Below are 21799 nucleotides of genomic sequence, written 5' to 3' on the forward strand. Positions count from 1 at the left end.
TGATTGACCAATTTGAGAGGATGGCATCATCATGGAGAACTTCTACTCCCACACATGTGAGAAATTTTGATGTATTTATCATGTTTTGAAGTTATCTTAAGGTTGGCTTGTGACCTTTTGTGCCTAGTTGAACACTCAAGTGAAATTTTAGGGATTTTACTTGTATATTAATAAAAAGTGACTTGGTTACCCTCATATAAATAGAGGGAAGTCACTTTCATTTTGAATCATCACACTTCACATCACTTCTTTCTCTCCTAAGAAATGCGCACTAGTTCTCTTGTTCTTTTCTCTTGGATGCAATGTGATCTTAGTGGAACGATTTGCCTTGGGAGGAGGATTTGTGCATGAGGGGACCTTTCTTGGATTGATGAAGTGGTTCTCAATCAAATGGTATAAGTTTACTGTTGATTTTCTTCGATTTTACATGCAAATATTTGAAATTAGGGTTTCTTTGTGCATATTAAAAAGTGCAATATCTTTTATGAAATCTTGTTTCATTATGCTTTGCAAAAATAGTCTTTCAAGAATCCAACAAAGGAAATTTGTGTATGCCTCCTTTGATCTTAAACCTCCACTTAAAGGAAGTCATTAGGTTTCTACGAGAGGCTTCTTCGTCCTCCACCCACCTCATCCAAGTTCCTCTTCTACCTTGCCATCATTGACTCCATTGCCCAAATGAGACAAAGCACTAGAATAGTTTGTGGTGGTCATTTTAATTTCTCCTTTTTCTCTTTAATTTAGGGTAACTAGGGTTAGGGTTACCTTATATTTGCATTTAATAGCAATTTATTTTCCATTTGTTATTGTCTTATTGAAACAGATTGTATCTGATAAATATGCATGTTATCACCCAAAATTAAAACCGATGTCACAATTTTAATTGTTGACATATGCATTTCAGTCATTTAAAACCATTGTTTACTTAACCCTATTTTTCCTCCTTCATACTCTCCGCTCCTTTGTTGATCCTATCATTCATAGGTTATTTTCTCAAGCTGTTATATGTGAAAATTCCTAGATCTAACAATCTCAGGAATCCTACTGCGGCCAATTGAATCTACTTCTCCTAGATTGTAAATTAAGTTACAAACTTATGTCAAATTTCTTCATGAAATATCGAAGCAAATCACTGAAGTAGCCTACACCAATTAAACATGATTCTGAAACATAGGAACTGAGAAAGAAAAATAGAAACACATAGGACACAGTTATTTTTGGACAAAAAGTCCCCAGAAAAACCCAATGTGGGAAACCGATGCAACAACTCTGAGGGTTTTATTATTATGCAGGGAAATTCCGAGTACAATTCTAGGATGCTCAACTAGCAATATGATATAGAGAGAATATTGAATAAAGGACTGGTGAAATGATCTCACCCTGTCACTGGAGAATCAGTGACTGATCCTGCTACTCTAGAGGCTCTGTGTCACCCTCTGTGTGGCCTCTGTGCAGAACTGCGTCACACCCTAGCTTCCAGCAACTGAATTTTGACTTCCCTCAGCAGGAACTCGACTTCCCCTCAAGGACTGCGTTGCTTCTGCGTGGGCCAGCGTCAACCTTCCTCTGGACGTCTTTCTGTTCTCCCTCTGCCTCGTACTCTCCGGAAATTCCTTCTCCCGAATTCTCACTGCCTCTCTGCTGCAAGATCTCCTCAATCGATTTTCCTCCTGAGAACTTCTCACTTCAAAAAATTGATTTCCTCAATCTCACTGTGTATTTTCCAAATGACCCTCAAGCCCCTTTTTATATCTTCCTGTTGGAGAACCAACGGCCTAGATTACATCTTAATCAAAGGCTCAGATTGTTTTGGCTTGATCAGTGACTTTTTCTAGAAGTTTCGCCCCTGATTAGATTAATACCCATTAATATTTTAATTTTCCTAAGTTTAAACTTAGGAACCCCATTAAAAATATTAATTATTTTAATAAAATCACTACTAGGTGGAATTTCCCAAAACGCTTTCTGGGTTCTTTGGAATACCTATGCCCAAGCCTCCGTGCAAAATTTGAGGCTTAGAGCACATCTAATGCTACCCCAAATCAACACTCCCTCTTAGTGAGGAATGTGCTCTAGCAATACACTGCTACTACATACTGCTCTGACTCTGAAGCATCGCCCCTGCGCTGATGATGCCTAACATGTTGTCCATCAACAACTGTGCTGCTACTGCAACTGTACTGCTTCCAACATTACCTCTGTCAGCACTGCATCCGTACTACAACTCCCTCTGCATCCATGTTGTTGTTGGTCCTGCTACCCAACACTGCAACTCAATCGCTGAGAGAAGAAACTGAAAACACCCAAAACTGGACAAGTATCCAGTGGATATACCTCAGTGTTGAAATCCTGACTGTTGCTAGTCACACGCTCTCTTTTGAAGCCACTGCACTGTTGAAGCTCTACATTGTGCCTCCTTGCACCACTGCCTCTTTGCTCTGTGTTGCTCACATTCTAGCACTACTAACCACTGCATCTATCGAATCAACACTCCATGACATCAATTGAAACTCCACCATCCTGCTACTACTGATCATGGGCTCTCGTAGCAAGGTGATGATCCAAGAGGTGGGCTCCTCAAGGATCTTGCCCATCTGTAGTCCTCCTGACTACAGCGCCAAATCAGCCCACCTCCCTCCTGGAGGTATCTCGGCTGTCATGGCGAACTCCTCCTCATCAATCTTCTCGGCTGCAACCTTGGGATAGTGCTTCTCATCCTTGTCCTTTTCCTTCAAAAACCATTATGATGCATAGTGGCCCGTCTCGCCACATCTGAAGAATTTCACCTTGGAGACGTCCTTCTTTAGTCTTTGTTGCCCCTGTTGTCCCTTTGATGCAAACACTGCATTATCCTCCTCCTCTACTTTGGGCTTCGACCCACTACTCCTGTCAAGTTTTACCTTGAGCAGGTCTCTCCTCAGCTCTTCTTGTTTCAGAGTTGCCCACATCTCGTCCCAATTTGGCAATGTTGCTCTACCCAAGATACTCTAGACAAATATTTGCCACTCATCCGAGACAAAATTTAGAGTCAGTCTCACTAACTCTGAATCCTGAGGTGTATGTCCCACAGCTGACAGCTCATCACGGGTCTCCTTCAATTTCGTGAGGCACGAATCCACACGTTCTCCCTTCTGCATTTGAGCAAATCTCAGCTTCTGCTCTAAGTACATCTTTCGCTACTCGAAAGATCCCTGATACAATGTGGCCAAGGCATCCCACATTTCCTTAGCAATCCCTTTGCTAGCAACATGCCACACCACGTGATCCTTGACTCCATCCAAGATCATCCTCTTCGCCTTAGCCATCTCAACTTTGTACTTCTTCAGTAGATCTGCATCCACCGGGACAACTACCACATAATCAACATACATCTTGAGGGCATGCTCATCTAGAAAGAATGCCATCCTAGCCTTCCAGATGGCATAGTTGGAAGCCCTGTCCAACCTGTCCTGATCCCTCAAGCCAATGGTTGCCATATCCTCTAAAAATTTTCGAACAGCTCCCTCTTTCTCCCTACTGCGTAGCTCCTAAGCTACCTTACACACTCCTTGATGGAGTTGGTAAGTTGTTGCTCCTCTACTACTCAGCAAATGAGAAATGTTGATTTCCTTGGCACAAAATCACGAGGAAGTATTCCTCACTATGTGATCTGCTTTTTCCTTCTGACGGCTTTTCTGCCCAACACTCAGCTAGCAGAAAATTGCGTCCCTCTAGCTCTGCGTGGCTCTGGGTAGCTCCCTCTGCCTTGGCAATTTTTTTGATCTAGCAGTCTTACCTCTCTGTCGACCCACTCACAGAGAGACACCCACGAAAAATATAGCCCTCCTGGCCAGAACTGCACTATCCCTTAGGGGATTCGAATTGTTGCCTGCTACAGCTAGTTGGCCTTTGCTTCAATGCTAGATCTGCTCTTCCTGTTTCACATCAACCCCTCTGATACCATGTGAAAATTCCTAGATCTAACAATCTCAGGAATCCTACTACGACCAGCTGAATCTACTTCTCCTACATTGTAAATTAAGTTACAAACTTATTTCATATTTCTTCATGAAATATCGAAGCAAAGTACTGAAGCAGCCTACACCAATTAAATATGATTCTAAAACATAGGAACTGAGCAAGGAAAATATAAACACATAGGACACAGTGATTTTTGGACAAGAAGTCCCCGACAAAACGCAATGCGAGAAAACCTTTCCAACAACTCTGAGGGTTTTATTATAACGCAGGAGAAATTATGAGTACAATTCTAGGATGTTCAACTAGCAATCTGATATAGAGAGAATACTGAAAAAAAGATTAGTGAAATGATCTGACCCTGTCACTGGAGAATCAGTGACTGATCTTACTGCTCTAGAGGCTCTGCGTCACCCTCTGTGTGGCCTCTGCGTAGAACTGTGTCACCCTCTGTGTGGCCTCTGCACAAAACTGTGTCACCGTAAGCAATTTCTGTGTCACCCCTCCTGGGTATTACGTTGCCTCTCCTCTGGATCCTCTGCTGGCTGCAAAATCGACCTTCTGCCTTCCAGACTCACACCCTGGTTTTCGGCAACTGAATTTCGACTTCCCTCAGCAGGAACTCGACTTCCCCTCAAGGATTGCGCAGCGTCTGCGTGGGCCAGTGTCAGCCTTCCTCTGGACGTTTTTATGTTCTCCCTCTGCCTCATACTCTCCAAAAATTCCTTCTCCCGAATTCTCACTGCCCCTCTGCTACAAGATCTCCTCAATCGATTTTCCTCCTGAGAACTCACTTCAAAAAATTGATTTCCTCAATCTCACTGTGTATTTTCCAAATGACCCTCAAGCCCCTTTTTATATCTTCTTGTCGGACAACCAACGACCTAGATTACATCTTAATCAAAGGCTCAGATTGTTTTGGCTTGATCCGTGGCTTTTTCTAGAAGTTTCACCCTTGATTAGATTAATACCCATTAATATTTTAATTTTCCTAAGTTTAGACTTAGGAACCCCATTAAAAATATTAATTATTTTAATAAAATCACTTATGGGTGGAATTTCCCTAAACGCTTTCTAGGTTCTTTGGAATACCTGTGGCCAAGCCTCCCTGCAAAATTTGAGGCTTAGAGCACATCCGATGCTACCCCAAATCAACATTATATCCCATTGTATGCCCTAAATCTACATATCATAAAAACTCTAACTTATAGCAAATTCCTAAATTATAAAGGCTTTGAAAAAGTGTACTTGAACTCTAGGTATCTCTTACCTCAACCTTTCAAGTTTGATTGATATATTGCCTTCAATTATTAGACCTTGCATCGCCATTGACCCCTACTTAGTTGAATATCTTGTTAATCTTTTATAGGGAAGCTTCCCTTGTGGGGATAATTGATTGGCATGAACGAAACAAGACAAGCAAATGGGTGGAAATGACTTAAAGCCCTTGTATTGCATTGTATTGATCTCAAGGTCTGAATTTATAATACATCAATGACCATTCAAGATCTTATAGATCTAGACCTAGATCTCACTGACAACACATCAGTGAATCATGATAACACCTCATCAAGGTAAGGACTACAACTCGTGGTCTCGGACTTTGTGATTGTCAAGGGACTCAATCTCCAAGAATGCAATGGCTCACCAAGAACACATCAACAATGCACATAGTCACATACAGCCTACCTTATTGCATCGATGATTGTGACTTGCTCATCATTGTAATTGTGCGGCATCATCTTTCAACTTCCTTCATTCATTTGACATTGACAGAAAATACATTTTGTTTCAAGAAAGAAAATTTAGTGAAATCACATTCACAAATATTTGGTTGAGGCTTTTCGAACCACCCAATGTGGTTCATCATCAGGACTAAGATGCACAGTCTCATCCAAGCCTGCAATTAAATAATATAGAGATGTAAAGAAAAATAATTTCCAATGGTTAAATCGTAACGGTAATAAAAAGTATTAATAATATTTCAATTTTTATTAAAAGTTTTTTAATGTAATGCTATGAATCTATTAATTATTAAATTATTTTAAAGAAATTAAAGAGTTTTAATTAAGAAATAATATTAAAAGGATTATATATAATAAAAATGAAAAATAGGAAAGGACGAAAAATAAATAAAATAAGGAATAATAACAATAAAACAAGATTAAAAACTTGATGTGAATAATGAGGTTTATCTAATATTTAAAATCGACTGTATCCAAAGGCCCTTCGAAGGATTGATTCTGCAGCTGAGAGAGTTTCGGATCAGGTAAGGGCTTTTTAGCCTTTCTCCTTTTCTTTCATTTTGTTTAAAAGAAAAATAGGAATTTTAGAAATGGCAGATGAATTAAGGGGAAGAGTAACAGAAGTCGTAGAATAATTTCGTTGAATGATCAGCAAGAGTCATCCCAAGACTTGGCATGGTTCAGAAAAATTAGTTAAGTAAGAAGAAATTCCCAAAGTCTCTATCCCAGCGACAACCTCAACATTAAAAACCTTAGCTCTCTCGGGGCGCAATCTTATTGGATAGCTTACTGGAATTTGGCTGGCTCCAAAAGCAGTCGAAGCCTAGGTTCATCAGAACAGGAAACCCCTCTGCTCGTAGTGAATTGACACCTTCTTCTATGGTAAGGGTTACTTTGCTTTCTACTTTGAATCCAAGGATGATAAGGATCTTATTTTCAAAAATGGCCCATATTTTATGGGGCCAAGGGGTCTGTATTTAAAAAAATGGAGTCCTGATTTTAACCCTAATCAAGGCATCCCGACTGCAACTCCCTCATCTGCCAATGTATTTTTGGAACAGGGACGCATTCACAGCAATTGGGAATCCTCTGGGAAAGTCTTTGGATCTTGCAGATCCAAAAGGAAACTATTCTTGTGCAAGGATCTGCGTCTAAGTAGGTCTAGAAAAGGGCTTCTAGACCAGATTAGACTTACCCTAAATGGCTAGACTCATATTCAGGACCTGGATTATGATCATCTCCCGTTTAAATGTAGGTTCTGCCATGAATATGGTCACTATGTGAGAAATGTAAAAAGAGACAACTGGAACTAGAGGTAGCAAAAGAAGCAGACAATTGGCAACAAGTCAAAAGGAAGGGAAACATAAAAATCGGAACAAGAAAGGGGCAAGGAGAATCAATCAAAGGAAAGTTTAGCAAAACAAAAACAGGATGGAAATAAATTCAAGATATTAGAAGCCCTACAGGAAGGTGGAGAAAATATGGATGAAGAATCAAGCCAAGAAACTAATAGGAATGAAGCAACCCATCCACATTAGGAATCGCGGAAAACTTTGTCGAGCGGGACAATAGCCCCTAAAAAACCTCTGAACCAAGGAAGGAATTCCCAAGAAAAGCCAACAAATTTAGGATCTTTTTTGGGACCTAAGAAGCTCTAGAAATTCAAATTCGAAAATCGAAGTCTTTAGACTCTTTGGAATTGGAAGGCCTCGATCAAACAAGTATAGTTAAACGAGGAAGAAAAACAAATGCGGAAATTAGAGACATGGAAACTCAAAGGGAGAAGGCAAATGGAACACAGCCAACCTTAGATGTGACAGTTTGCCTCTCCAAGCCAAAAATCCCACCTAAATCTGGACATGTGGACCTGGGCAAATGCCTGACAAAATATGATACAAGTAATAAATGAAGTTGCTCTCTTGGAATAGTTGAGGGTTGGCACAAAGGCAGAAAGAAGAAGTGTTAAGAGACCTGATTAGAACAGAAAACCCTTGTGTAGTGATGTTGCAGGAAACTAAATTGGAGGCAGTAGGGGCACAAAAAGTTGGCAAAAGAAACTAGCAGTTAAGTAAAGGAATGGCATCAAGTGCAAGAGGAGCTTCAGGGGGGGATAATGACCATCTAGGATCCAAGGAGAATAGTGTTGAAGAATGTAACTAGCTTCGGTATTCATAATTGTACTTGTCAAAAGAAAATTTTATTATCAAAGAAAATGACTTATTAAAGCATGGGTTTCAACTTGGGTCAATGTTTTCTAGGTCAAAGTCCCCATTGAGGACTTCTAGGTTTTGTCTTAAGTCACTAGAATCATTGTCATTATTATAAGACCCTTCTTCGGCTTTTGCATCATGTAAAAAGAATTATTTTTAAGTCAAAAAGGTAATTTGTCACCTCCCCACCAAATCGGCCCTGCCCTCAACAAGTCAGCCTAGATTAGGGCAATTCGACCTCACAAGAAGCCTATATATTGAGCAGTTCGACTTCTTTTGGAGAGCATCATCAACAAGTTTGAACTCTAAGAAGTAGTAGTTGAAAAAGAGTGTGAAGTTGCAGGAGAAGGAGAGAAGTTGGAAAGGTGAAAATCAAGTTTTTAGGCTACCTTTCTCTCACACGTGCAAAGATATTGAACTGAAGCTGGAGTCGAAATTTTGTCTTTGATGCAAGGTCGAAGTTCTGAAGTTGGGGGTCAAATATCTGCTACTGGGGCCGAAATTTTGATTTGAAGCTGCACCTTGAAGCATTGACACTTGGAACGCTGAGAAAAGGACATCTACAAGGAGGAAGGGATGGCTTGGTGGTTAGAGGAGGTCTTTCTCTAGGTCTAAGAAGTCTGGAAGTGTCTCATCTTGAATTGAATTACTGAAGCAAGAGTTCTTGACTGGGTTTTCCCCTTATAGGGGTTTTTCCTTCGATGTGTGCCTACATCTTGTCTCTTCTTCTTGTGATCTTCACACAGAATTTGGTAATTGCTTTATGAAAGATAATCTAATAAAGAAGTAAAAGAGGCCAACATAGTTCACAAGAAATTATCAAGAAAGAGGAATCAAACCCTAATATCTACTAGCATTGATTTATAAACATGGTATTAGAGCTAAGGTCGAAGAAGGTTGGAGATCACTTTGTTGGCTTGAAAGAAAGGTTACTCCCTCTATGACAAGTTACTTGAAGATGGGATTCAATATTATAAGAATTGCAGGAAGCTGGATTGGAAGGATCATCTACAACTTATCTAATAAAGTCAAAAGCGAAGGGTTCTTGGTTGCTCTCATAGGTACTAACGATGATGACAATGCGCGCATCATTGATAGTGGAGCATCAAGACACATGACAAGAAGAAGTGGACAACTTCATTCTCTATCAAAGGAATCATCATCTCATGCAGTGGAGCTAGGAGACAACAACAGTTATGTGGTTAAGGGCCTGGGATCTACATCATTAAAGCTGGAAAATGGAGCAAAGCTACATCTCAACAATATACTCTATGTTCTAGGTTTGAAAAAGAATTTACTTTCAATTTCTTGTTTAGAAGATAAAGGAGATAGGGTTGCCTTTGTAGATGGAAAAGTTTTGGTTTGGGGAAAGGATTCAAGCATTGATAAGGCAAAAGTTATTGGAGTACGTGAAGGAAGGTTATATAGAGTCATAACTCCATCTCCTCAAGCCCTAGTTCACATGGAGATCAATCCTATCGAACTATGGCATAGAATATATGGGCATATACATTACAAGATCATTCCCTCTCTTAATCAAATGGTAAATGGCATCCCCAACATCAAGGAAGATTGTGAAGGAGTATGTAAGGGATGTGCTTTGGGAAAGAATACAAGGAAGCCTTTTACAAGCAGTGATACAAGGTCTAAGGAAATATTAGACCTCATTCATTTTGATGTGTGTGGGCCTATGTCTAACAAATCTCTTGGAGACCATCTTTATTATGTGACCTTCATTGATGATCACTCTAGAAATACATGGCTCTACCTTCTCAAGACAAAGGACGAAGTATTTGAAAAGTTCAAGGAGTTTAGATCTGAAGTGGAAACCTTAACCGAAAGAAAGATAAAAACTTTGAGATCCAACAATGGTGGGGAATAGAATTCAAAAGAAATAGTTGCATATTGTAAAGGAGCAGGCATTAAGAGGAAGCTCATTGTTCCCTACAATCCCGAGCAAAATGGAGTTGCAGAAAGGAAAAATAGAACAATTGAAGAATGTATAAGAACTATGATATTTGATCAAGATCTACCAAAGTTTCTATGGGGTGAAGCAGCAATCGCAGGAGTATATATACAACATAGAAGTCCTCATAGAATCCTAGAGAATATGACAACTAAAGAAGCCTTTTGTTGAAGAAATTGTATCTAGGTTCGGTCTTCATAAATGTACTTTCAATATTTGTATTTATTCAAGAAAAGAAATATTATTTTTGTTATATTTATCAATGAGTTTCTTGCTCATTGAAATAGGTCTAGCACATGTCAAAGTGCTATAGGTGAGTCAAAGAGTCAAAAGAAAATGTTGAAGACCCTTAAGGGCATGTTACACCATGTATATATATTTGTATAAGAGTCAAAGAATATCCATCCAAGCAAAGACAAGTCCTCTCCATGCAACAACATCTTAAAGGAGCAAAAACAAAGAAGAAAAATGAAGTCGGCCTAAAGGAGGGACAGTCCTCTATATATAGAGGTTGTCCACTCTTCCAACGACAAGCCAACGCACCTTTGAAATCAGCGAAGAAAGATAGCCAAGAAAAGGTGAAGAAAAGTCGAGTTTAAGGAGCCTCTAGTGTAGCGAAGAAGGAGAAGTCAAAACCGAAGTTGAAGGGGTTTTTTTTAGGGTGAAAAACAGTCACACATGCGAGAAATAGAGGTGTGCGGTTACATCAGCAACAAGATCACAGTCATATATATCTTATCATTTGGGCTAGAAAGTTAAGCCTATAAGGCCTCCTACTCAAGCGAAGGAGAGGCTCTCCCAAGCAAAGGTCAAAGTAGCCTAATATTCAAGGAAACCACCCACATGTGCAAGAAACTTGGGCGGTTGTGTTGTCACATCAAGCCTTCAACTACACATCAAGAAGAAACTCAGTTGGTCAACAAAAGGAAGGTGTATCCATAGGTGAAGGATCTCACTAAGAAAACATAAGTATCTCTTCTAGAGCTCACATAAACAAGGTCTATCTCCAGTCGAAGAAGTAAGGAGGAAAATGTGTCGGGGAATGAAGCGCCAGAAGAAGGAGGACAAAGTGTCGGGAAATAAAGTGCAGGAAAAAGGAAGGACTTGCTTGTGCTTGGAGGATATTCTTGTCAAGGGTCTAGTGTTTGGCATTGATCAATAAGAAGCTTCAATAAGAGAAATTTACGAAAGGGTTTTCCTCTCTAAGAGAGAGAGGTTTTGCCCTAGCAGAAAACCAACATCTTGTGTTCTTGTTCTTATGTTTTTGGTAGCGGTTTGACGAAGTAAACACACATGCATTAATAAGAAGTGAAGAAGATTAAGCTAACAAGATAAATTGTAAAAGAGCTTCACAAATTGTTATCAAGTCTAGAAGAATCCTACTATACCTCATTGCTCTAGATTCTTCAACACCTTCACAAGAAAGAAGCCATGTGTGGACCATCTACGCATCTTTGGGTGTCCCGCATACATCCATGTTCCAAAAGACAAGCGAGAGAAATTATATTCTACAAGCATTAAAGGAATCTTTGTTGGCTACAGTCTCTCTTGAAAAGCATATAGAATCTACATCAAAGAAGGAAGACAAATTGAAGTAAGCAAGGATGTTATATTCGATGAGAATCATGCCTACAAAAGATCCAAGGATATTCCAATAGATTTTGATGACGAAGATACACCACTATTTGAAGAAGAAGAGCATCATGATAAGACAACTACAAACCAAGAAGAAGTAGAAGGACCAAGTGAGCCTATTCAACCCGTGATCATACCCGAAACAAGGAAGAGGCCAAATTGGTTAAAAGCTACTCTTGAAGATGTCGAAGGACATGGAGCTACTAAAGGAACTTTTAGAGAAAGCAAAAGACCAAAGAGATATTCAGGATATGCAGCATATATGACAAAATTAATAGAAGTTGAACCAACTACATTTGAAGAAGTTGCTCATCAAGAAGAATGGAAGAAGGCGATGCAAGAAGAATATCAATCCATCATGAAGAATGGGGTTTGGGAAATCGTTCCTAGACCTAGTGACAAATCGGTTGTCACTTCAAAATGGATTTACAAAATCAAACATGCTATTGATGGAAGTATTGACAAATACAAAGCTAGATTCGTTGCAAGGGGTTTTTCTCAAAAGGAAGGTATAGACTATGAAGAAACCTTTGCACCTACTACAAGATATACTACTATAAGATCTTTGGTTTTGTTAGCTGCTACAATGGGATGGAATATTCATCAAATGGACGTAAAAACAACATTTATGAATGGAACCATCGATGAAGAAGTATACATTGAACAACCGAAAGGCTTTGAGATAAATAGTAAGGACACACATGTTTGCAGACTCAAGAAATCCCTATATGGCCTGAAGCAAGCTCCTAGGGCATGTGAATTTGGAGTAGCATCGGATGTGCTCTAGCCACGAAAATTGGTGGAGAGGCTAAAGCACATGAGATCCCCAATACCCAGAAATGGTTTGGGCAGACTCTAAACAGTTTGGGAGATATTAAAATAATTAATATTTTTAATGGAGTCCCTAAGTATAAACTTAGGGAAGATAAAATATTAATGTGAATTAATATAAAATTGTGTTAGAAGGGTCCAAAAGTCATGGATCAAGCCAAAGTTAATCTTAGCCGTTGATTAGGGACTTAATCTCGTCGTTGATTTGTCAACGAGAAAAGTATAAGAGGAGGCTTGAGGGTCACTTGGAGAACACACCGAGTTGATCAAGAATTCGATTTTCTGGGGCAGGGTTTGCTAAGGAAATGGAAGGAGTGATCAGAGTTGCAGCTGAGGGGCAGTGAATACAGAAGCAGAGAGGCAGAGATGGTACCGGGAGGATCAGCGCAGAAGTCGGGAGAGAGGGACGCAGAACCAGCCAGAGGTTCACGCAGAGCTAGCCAGGGCTCACACAGAGGCAGCCAGGCATTGCGCAGTGCCTCAGAGAGCCAGCGTGGGTGACGCAGAGGTTCTAAGGGCTGACACAGGCCTCCAGAGGCTGACGTAGGGCAAGCCAAGGTGACGTTGGGTAGACGTTGGGCCAGAAAGGGCTAATGCAGTCCCTAGAGGCTGACGCTGGGGTTTTCGTGGGGCAAATTGGAGCTAGAAGCCGTCAGAGTGTTTTATCCAAGGTTTCAGCTGGAATATCTGCTTCCGAGTAGTGAGGTACTACTGCCAAGATTATTCTTTGTTGGGTGAGCCGGTTTTGGCACCCAGATTGTATTCAAAAACTGCATAATAATAAAACCCTCAGATAGTTGCACCGGTTTTCCTGCATTAGGTTTTTCCGGGGACATTGATCCAAAAACAACGGTGTCACTTGTGTGATTGTTTTGCTTCCTTTAGTTGATGATCTATAATGTGTTGAGCATATGCTTGTATTTATTTTCAGTATTTACATGGTAAATAACTTGTTAATTAAATAGAACAAGTAGGCAGAAACAAATCAGAAAGTACATAAAGGGTTTCTAACAGGTTAGATTTAGAAATTCCAACATGGTATCAGAGCATGGTTGCAGATCACAGGAGAAGTAAGGACATCAGCCAAGCAGAGCAGAAGCAGCAGAAAAACAGTTGTCCTGAGTGACAGAAGTTGTTCCTAGCAGAGAAGCAGCAAAGGAAGGGGTGATGCAGTGCCTGCATCGTCAAGTTTGAGTCGGGAAGAGGATCAGCGCAGTGGCAGAGGGGAGCAGACTCAACCTACGCAGTGCCTGGTCATCTTTCTTAGTCAGGAAGGATTGACGTTCGTGGCCAGGAGGTGCAGATTTTGCTGGTGCCAGGATTGCGCAGAGCCTAGAAGATCTAACCTTCAGTGTGTTGGGGCTTGGGAGGCTATGGGTAAGTTGCAGAGTAAAGTTGGTGGGGTACTGTAGTCAGAACAGTACCTAACAGGGCAAGACCAAGGAGGAGGGAGTTGCTGCTGAGGATTTCTAGCCAAGAAATCGGGATCAGTGGTGCAGCTGCGCTAAGGATCGAAGTGGGGGCATCTCAACATTGGCATAGGGGTTTCCAGGAGGGAAACGAGGCTCAGAGGGAGTCACACCGAGAACTTCCAGAAGGGAAGTAGAAGAGCAGCGAGATAGCAGTGAACGGGGTAAGAGACCAGGACAGACTAGACGAAGCCTCAAAATCCGTAGTCTGGAAGGCCAGAATCTTATCCGTTCTAGACAGGAACCGTCTCAAGAAATTCGGCTTGAGGACAATAGCGGTCCCAGTTGACCCGGCTGATAATGATAAGTACGAGGATGCAATGGCGAGGGCCAAGAGCATCATCCTTGACGGGGTCAAGGACCATGTAGTACCACACATTGTCGAGAAGAATACGACAAATGAGATGTGGGAGGCCCTAAAGAAGTTGTATCAGCATACTTCCGTGCAAAGGAAGATTCTCCTAGAAAATCAGCTGCAGTCATTACAGATGCAGAAGGGAGAACAAATCGACCCCTTCCTCGGTCGATTGAAGGAGATCCGAAATCAGCTGACTTCCATAGGAGCCACGCCGAATCAAGAATTGATGGTGAGAACAGCCCTGAATGCGGTCTTAGAAGACTGGGAGGTGTTTGTCCAGAGCATACTAGGCAAGGCGACCCTTCCAGATTGGGAGGAAATGTGGGCGGCTCTTCGCCAAGAAGAGATCAGAAGGCTAAGCAAGGCGGGAAGCAGCAAAAAGGGGATTAGAATCAAGAAGGAGAAAGAGGAGGATGCTGCCCTAGCATCTGAGGGAAAGCAGGAGAAACAGAAAAAGAAGGACCTCTCCAAGGTCAAATGCTTCAACTGTGGGGAACTGGGTCACTATGCGAGCCAGTGTCTGAGGAAGAAGAGCAAGGGAGAGGCTTCCAAGACCAAGGCTGCGCCAGCAAGGGCGGAGAAGGAATTGGAGACAGATGATGACTATGCCATGAGTGCTCACACGCCACTTGAGCAGAAGTGGGGAGACATCGAGCTGTAGTCAGACGGACTACAGGCGATGAGGGGCAGGATCCTCAAGGTACCCAACCTCTTGGATTATACCTTGCTACGGGAACCCCGAAGAGGAGCAGCAGGACTGGCGGATGTCGATAGAGACAGATGCGGATGAAGTAAGAGAGGGAGCTAAAGTGCAGGAGTCCCGGGACAGCGTGAGGCAACAGTGCGAGATGCACAGAGTTGCAGAAGCAGTGCAGAGGTCAGAGAGGGAGCACTTGTCAGTGACAGAGGGAGCTTCAGCATCGAGAGTGTTTTTAGCTTGACGGAGATGTCAGAGTTGGGAGATCAGTTACTTACTTCTCAGTAACAGAGTTGCAGTGCAACAGTTAGTAGTGGTAGTGCTATGGGCAACACGACGCAACATGATGAGAGGGGTTGTAGTGCAGATGCAGCAGTGGCAGTGCTATGGGCAGCACGATCCAGCATGATGAGAGGGGTTGCAGTGCAGATGCAGCAGTGGTAGTGGCAGGGCCATGGGCAGCAACACGAATGCAGAGGGAGTTGTCGTACAGATGCAGCAGTGGCAATGGCGGGGCCATGGGTAGCAATACATGATGCAACAATGCAGAGGATGTTGGGCAGCAAGCCTAGCATCAGCATAGGGACCGATGCCAAATGATCAAGGTGATGCTCAATGAAGAGTATTACTAGAGCACATTCCTCGCTAAGAGGGAGTGTTGATTTGGGGTAGCATTGGATGTGCTTAGCCACGAAAATTGGTGGAGAGGCTAAAGCACATGAGATCTCCAATACCCATAAATGATTTGGGCATATTCTAAACAGTTTGGGAGATATTAAAATAATTAATATTTGTAATGGAGTCCCTAAGTATAAACTTAGGGAAAATAAAATATTAATGTGAATTGATATAAAACTGTGTTAGAAAGGTTCAAAAGTCATGGATCAAGCCAGAGTTAATCTTGGTCGTTGATTAGGGACTTAATCTCGATCGTTGATTTGTCAACGAGAAAGTATAAGAGGAGGCTTGAGGGTCACTTGAAGAACACGAGTTGATCAAGAATTCAATTTTCTGGGGCAGGGTTTGTTGAGGAAATCGAAGGAGTGATCAGAGTTACAGCTGAGGGGCAGTGAATACAGAAGCAGAGAGGCAAAGATAGTACCGGGAGGATCAGCGCAGCAGCCGGGAGAGAGGGATGCAGAGCCAGCCAAAGGTTCACGCAGAGCCAGCCAGGGCTCACATAGAGGCAGCCAGGAGTTGCGCAGTGCCTCAGAGAGCCAGCGTGGGTGACGCAGAGGCTCTAAGGACTGACGCATGGCCTCCAGAGGCTGACGTAGGGCAAGCCAGGGTGATGTTGGGCAGAAGCTGGGCCAGAAAGGGTTGACGTAGTCCCTAGAGGCTGATGTTGGGGCTTTCGTGGGGCAAACTAGAGCTGGAAGCCGTCGGAGTGTTTTATCCAGGGTTTCAGCTGGAATATCTCCTTTCGAGTAGAGAGGTAATACTGCCGAGATTATTCTCTGTTACGTGAGCTGGTTTTGGCACCCAGATTGTATTCAGAAACTACATAATAATAAAGCCCTCAGATAGCTGCACCGGTTTTCCCGCATTGGGTTTTTCCGAGGATGTTGGTCCAAAAACAACAGTGTCACTTGTTTGCTTGTTTTGTTTCCTCCAGTTGATGATCTGTAATGTGTTGAGTATGTACTTGTATTTATTTTCAGTATTTACATAGTAAATAACTTGTTAATTAAACAGAACAAGTAGGCAAAAATAAATCAAAATGTACATGAAGGGTTTCTAACAGGTTAGACTTAGAAATTCCAACAGGGCATGGTATGCAAGAATGGATGCGTATCTCTTAAGAATTGGGTTCGTCAAAAGTTCTGCAGATCCAAACCTCTACATCAAGGTGGTGAACAATGAACCAGTCATTATTCTACTATATGTGGATGATTTGTTCATTATAGGTGTGGAGCACAGAATACAAGAATGCAAGAAGATGTTGACAGCCGAATTTGAAATGAAAGATCTGGGACTCATGCATTATTACTTGGGTTTGGAAGTCTGGCAGAAACCTGGAGAAATATATCTGGGTCAAATACATAATCGAGATATTGCAGAGATTCGATATGATGGATTCCAAACCTATGACTACTCCCATGATCACTAATCTCAAGAAGTTGAGAAGCTTCGACTCTAGTCTCATCGATCCTACTAGCTATCGTAAGTTGGTGGGTTCTCTAATGTACCTGGTAAATACAAGACCTGATATATGTTTTGTCATGAATGTTCTTAGTCAATTTCAATTGGAGCCTCGTCATGACCATTGGATAGCTGCCAAGCATATTTTGAGATATCTACATGGCACTATACATCACTGCCTAAAGTATGATGGAAAGGAAGTCAAGTTAACAAGTTTTATCGATTCTGATTGGGGTGGCAGTGAGACTGATGGAAGAAGCACTACAGGTGGATGTTTTAGCTTGGGATCTGCTATGATTTCGTGGATGAGTAGAAAACAAGATCCTGTTGCATTAAGTAGTGCTGAAGCAGAATACGTTGTTGCATGTGAAGTAGGAAAGGAAGTTGTGTGGTTAAGAAAACTTTTGTCAGATTTGTTTGGGAAGCCTCTGGATCCTACTATGATAAATTGTGATAATCAAAGCAGCATCAAGATGTCTGAAGATCTCGTATTCCATGCAAGGACAAAGCATATCAACAACAAGTACCACTACATTAGGAGCTTGGTACAAGATGGGGTCATAAAGCTACAATATATTCCGACAGATGAACAGGTAGTTGATGTACTGACGAAGTCTCTTCCAAATAAGAAGTTTGAATATTTTAGAAGCATGCTTGGGTTGGTCGATATTACAGATTTAGTTGATAGGGAGAGATGAAGCATCTAATGGCAGATGCTTGGGAGGAGATCTGACTGGTCTGTATGTTGATGTCTAGATCCTGAAGAGGGAGGGTGGCGTTGGTCTTGGAGCTCTGATCTTGGATACACACCTAGATCCCTAGGTTGATGGTTAGTTAGTAAACCTAATGGTACCTAGACTGGCTGAAAGCTTTAGTCCATCTTAGTCCCACCCGGATAGATTACCCTGGTCAGGAATCTAGTCCGTAGCACTGAGTGTGCTAGAACTCTTCGTAGTTCATGTCATTTTGAAACCTTCCATGTACTTGTATCTATGTGTAAAATGTAATTATGAATACCTCCCTAGTTAAGAGGGAGTGTTGAAGAATGTAACTAGCTTCGGTCTTCATAATTGTACTTGTCAAAAGAAAATTTTATTATTAAAGAAAATGACTTATTAAAGCATGGGTTTCATGGTTGGGTCAATGTTTTCTAGGTCAAAGTCCCCATTGAGGACTTCTAGATTTTGTCTTGAGTCATTAGAGTCATTGTCATTATTATTAGACCCTTCTTCCGTTTTTGTATCATGTAAAAAGAATTATTTTTAAGTCAAACAAGTAATTTGTCACCTCCCCACCAAGTCGGCCTTGCCCTCAACAAGTCGGCTGGATTAGGGCAATTCGACCCCACAAGAAGCCCATATATTGAGCAGTTCGACTTCATTTGGAGAGCATGATCAACAAGTTCAATCTCTAAGCAGTAGCTGGAAAAGAGTGAGAAGTTGCAGGAGAAGAAGAGAAGTTGGGAAGAGGAAAATCAAGTTTTTGGGTTACCTTTCTCTCACACATGCGAAGATACTGAACTAAAGTTGGGGCCGAAATTTTGTCTTTGTTGCAGGGTCGAAGTTCTGAAGTTGGGGGCCGAAAATCTGATCTGAAGCAGCACCTTGAAGCGTTGACACTTGGAAGGCTGAGAAAAGGACATCTACAAGGAGGAAGGGTTGACTTGGTGGTTGGAGGAGGTCTTTGTCTAGGTCTAAGAAGTTTGGAAGTGTCTCATCTTGAATTGAATTACTAAAGGAAGAGTTCTTGATTGGGTTTTCCCCTTATAGGGGTTTTTCCCTCACTATTTGCCTACATCTTGTGTCTCTTGTTCTTGTGATCTTTACACATACATAATTTGGTAATTGCTTGATGAAAGATAATCTAATAAAGAAGTAAAATAGGCCAACATAATTCACAAGTAATTATCAAGAAAGAGGAATCAAATCCTCATATATACTAGCATTGATTTCTCAAGAAATAGAGTTGTAGAAAGTAGAGGTGCGATGCATTGGATCCTCACAGTAATGATGGTAAGAAATCTCAACTTAACAATGTCAATTGTAAATATGTATATCCCAGTAAATTATTGGGCTAAAAAGGAGTGTTGGGACTCCCTTAGTGAGTACTTGGAATCAAATATCTGCATGAACCTAATAATGGGAGGAGATATGAATACTACCCTCTCACTCTCGGAAAAAAGGGGAGGCGTGATCTCTAGAGATCCCATTAAACTCTACATAGAAGGGTTAATGGCTAGATGGGATTAGATCGATGTCAAGCCAAAAAAAGGGTCAATTTACTTGGACTAACAGGAGGGAAGGATCAAATTATGTGGCTGCAAGACTAGATAGATTGTTGATCCAAAGTTCAATCTCTCTGGGGCAATGGATGGTGGATTCAAAAAATTTAGCAATAGCTATCTCAGATCATAAGCCAATCAGCCTTTTGATTGAACCCATTGACAGGGGAGGCCCTATCCCCTTCCGCTTTAACCCTATTTGAATCAAGCAAGAGGGATTTCATGATGTGGTTAAGCAGGCTGGTCAATTCAGGTTCAGGGATCTCCCTCTTTTGTCTAGGAAGAAAAACTTAGAAATGTGAAAAAAAGCCTGAAAATTTGGGTCAAGGTGGCCCTTAAAAATCCAGGAGAAAGGAAAGTACACCTTCAAAAAAAATGGAGGAAATTCAAGGGGAAATAGAAAAAAAGGAGGTAAGACAAGAATTGATGATTACAAAAGTAGAGATGGCAGCAGAATACTACAAAGCATGCAAGGCAGAAGAGGAAGAACGGAGAGAAAAATCAAGAAGCGTTTGGCTTACTGCGGGGGATAGGAACACATCTTACTTTTATAAACAAGCAAAAGCTCGTGAAGCGGTCAATAGAATCACAGAGATACAAGGACAGGATGGTCAAAAAAGAGAGGGACAAGAGGAGCTTAAGCAAGAGGCAACAAGGTATTTTGCAGATCTTTACAAGGAAAGGGAGAATGACGGAAATGATACTCTAGAAGAAGCTACCCGGGATATGATAAAAGGAATCCCCTTAGTAATATCAAATCAAGAAAACAAGATGCTTCTAAAAAAACAACAAACAAAGAAATTTAGGAAGCAATCTCTGGCCTTCGGATGGATAAGGCTATTGGGATTGATGGATTCACTATAAATTTTTATAGGTCCTACTAGGAAATCATCAAAGAAGACGTGTGGAGAATGGTAAACGATGTACTACGAAATAAAAGAATCAGAGGAGCAACCAATTCCTCTGTCCTTGCTCTGATCCCGAAAGACAAAAACCCCTCTTCATTCAAGAGATTCAAGCCTATCTCCCTTTGCAACACTTCCTACAAAGATAATTACAAAAGGATTAGAAAAGTACTTGGGAGCTATGTTTCGGAAAATCAGGGAGGTTTCATCCAAGGCAGGAAAATTCTCGATAACATCATCCTAGTACAGGAGGCAATCCATTCCAGTAAGAATCGGGGAGAATAGGGGATGATTCTCAAATTAGACATGGAAAATGCTTTTGACCGGGTAAGACATAGTTTTCTATTCAAAGTTCTATTAAAGTTTGGATTCTTGAAGGATTTTGTCCACTGGATTCAAGCCTATATTAGTAAGCCTTGGATAGCGTCTCTGGTAAATGGGAGGCCTAGTGCTTTCTTCGAGCTCTCTAGAGGTCTAAGGTAAGGGTGCCCATTGTCCCCTTCGATCTATGCAATGATCATTCACGGAAGACACTTTGAGCAGAAGCTTGGAAAGGAAAGAATAAGTGGGAATATTCTGAGATTAGAAATCATTCATGGAGTAAAAGCAATAAACCATGCACAATTTGCAGATGACACCTTATTGTTGGGAGGAGCTTTTGCCCCAATGGTAGTGCGTTTCAAAAAGGTGTTAGACAAATACTGTAAAGCCTCGAGGAGTCTAAAAAGTGAGGAGAAAAGCACGATATACAGTTGGAAAGCAGACAATAGAAGATTGGCCTAAATAGCAGACAAACTAGGGTTTAAACCGGTCTTTGATTGGGATTCCTTCACCTATCTTGGTATTCCCATAAAAGCCAAAAACCAAAAGAAAGAAGATTGGAGCAAGATAGGGCAACAAATAGAAAATAAGGTCTCGAAATGGGGGGCAAGATGGCTTAATCTTGCAATAAATTGCATCCTCATCCAAGTTGTTATGTCCGCCCTCCCAATATTTCTCCTCTCGACTATTCTAGCTCCAGCTAGTGTGATTAAGAAATTGGAAAGACAAATTAGTCAATTTTTGTGGCAGGGAGGAAAATATAGCCAAGGGAAATTCCACTTGGTAAGATGGGAAAAACTAAAGGCACCAATCTCTCAGGGAGGCCTTAACATCCGCAATTTATCTCTATCCAATAAAACCTTGGGAGGAAAACCCTTGTGGAGAATTATAGAAGGCCAATTGGCATGGTGGAAAGAAGCAATTGTAAAAAAATATATGGGAAAAAGCAAGCTCAGAAGCATAGACAAGCTTGCGCTATGTGCCAAAGGAACCAAGATATGCGAAAACTGTAAGAAGGCCCATGGCCTCATCTGAGACTCCCTCTTTTGGATTCCAGGAAATGGAGGGTGTTTTAGAATATGGCAAGACAAAATTATGGATTTAACTCCCCTGAAAAGCTTGGAAGAACTGCAACAGTTAAAGCTCTACCTCGATAACCTACGCATTGTAAAATTGAGAGATATGGGCGATTGGGATCAAGATCTAGACCTAGTTTAGAAAGGCTAAAAAGAATTAACCTTCCCTGAAGACCTTCAACTGGCCTGGCGCAGACTAAAAGACA

Source organism: Pinus tabuliformis, chromosome 2_1 (genome assembly GCF_031772625.1).
Source record: "Pinus tabuliformis cultivar Carrire ecotype Pingquan chromosome 2_1, CPIR1, whole genome shotgun sequence".
In the NCBI taxonomy this organism is placed as follows: Eukaryota; Viridiplantae; Streptophyta; class Pinopsida; order Pinales; family Pinaceae; genus Pinus; species Pinus tabuliformis.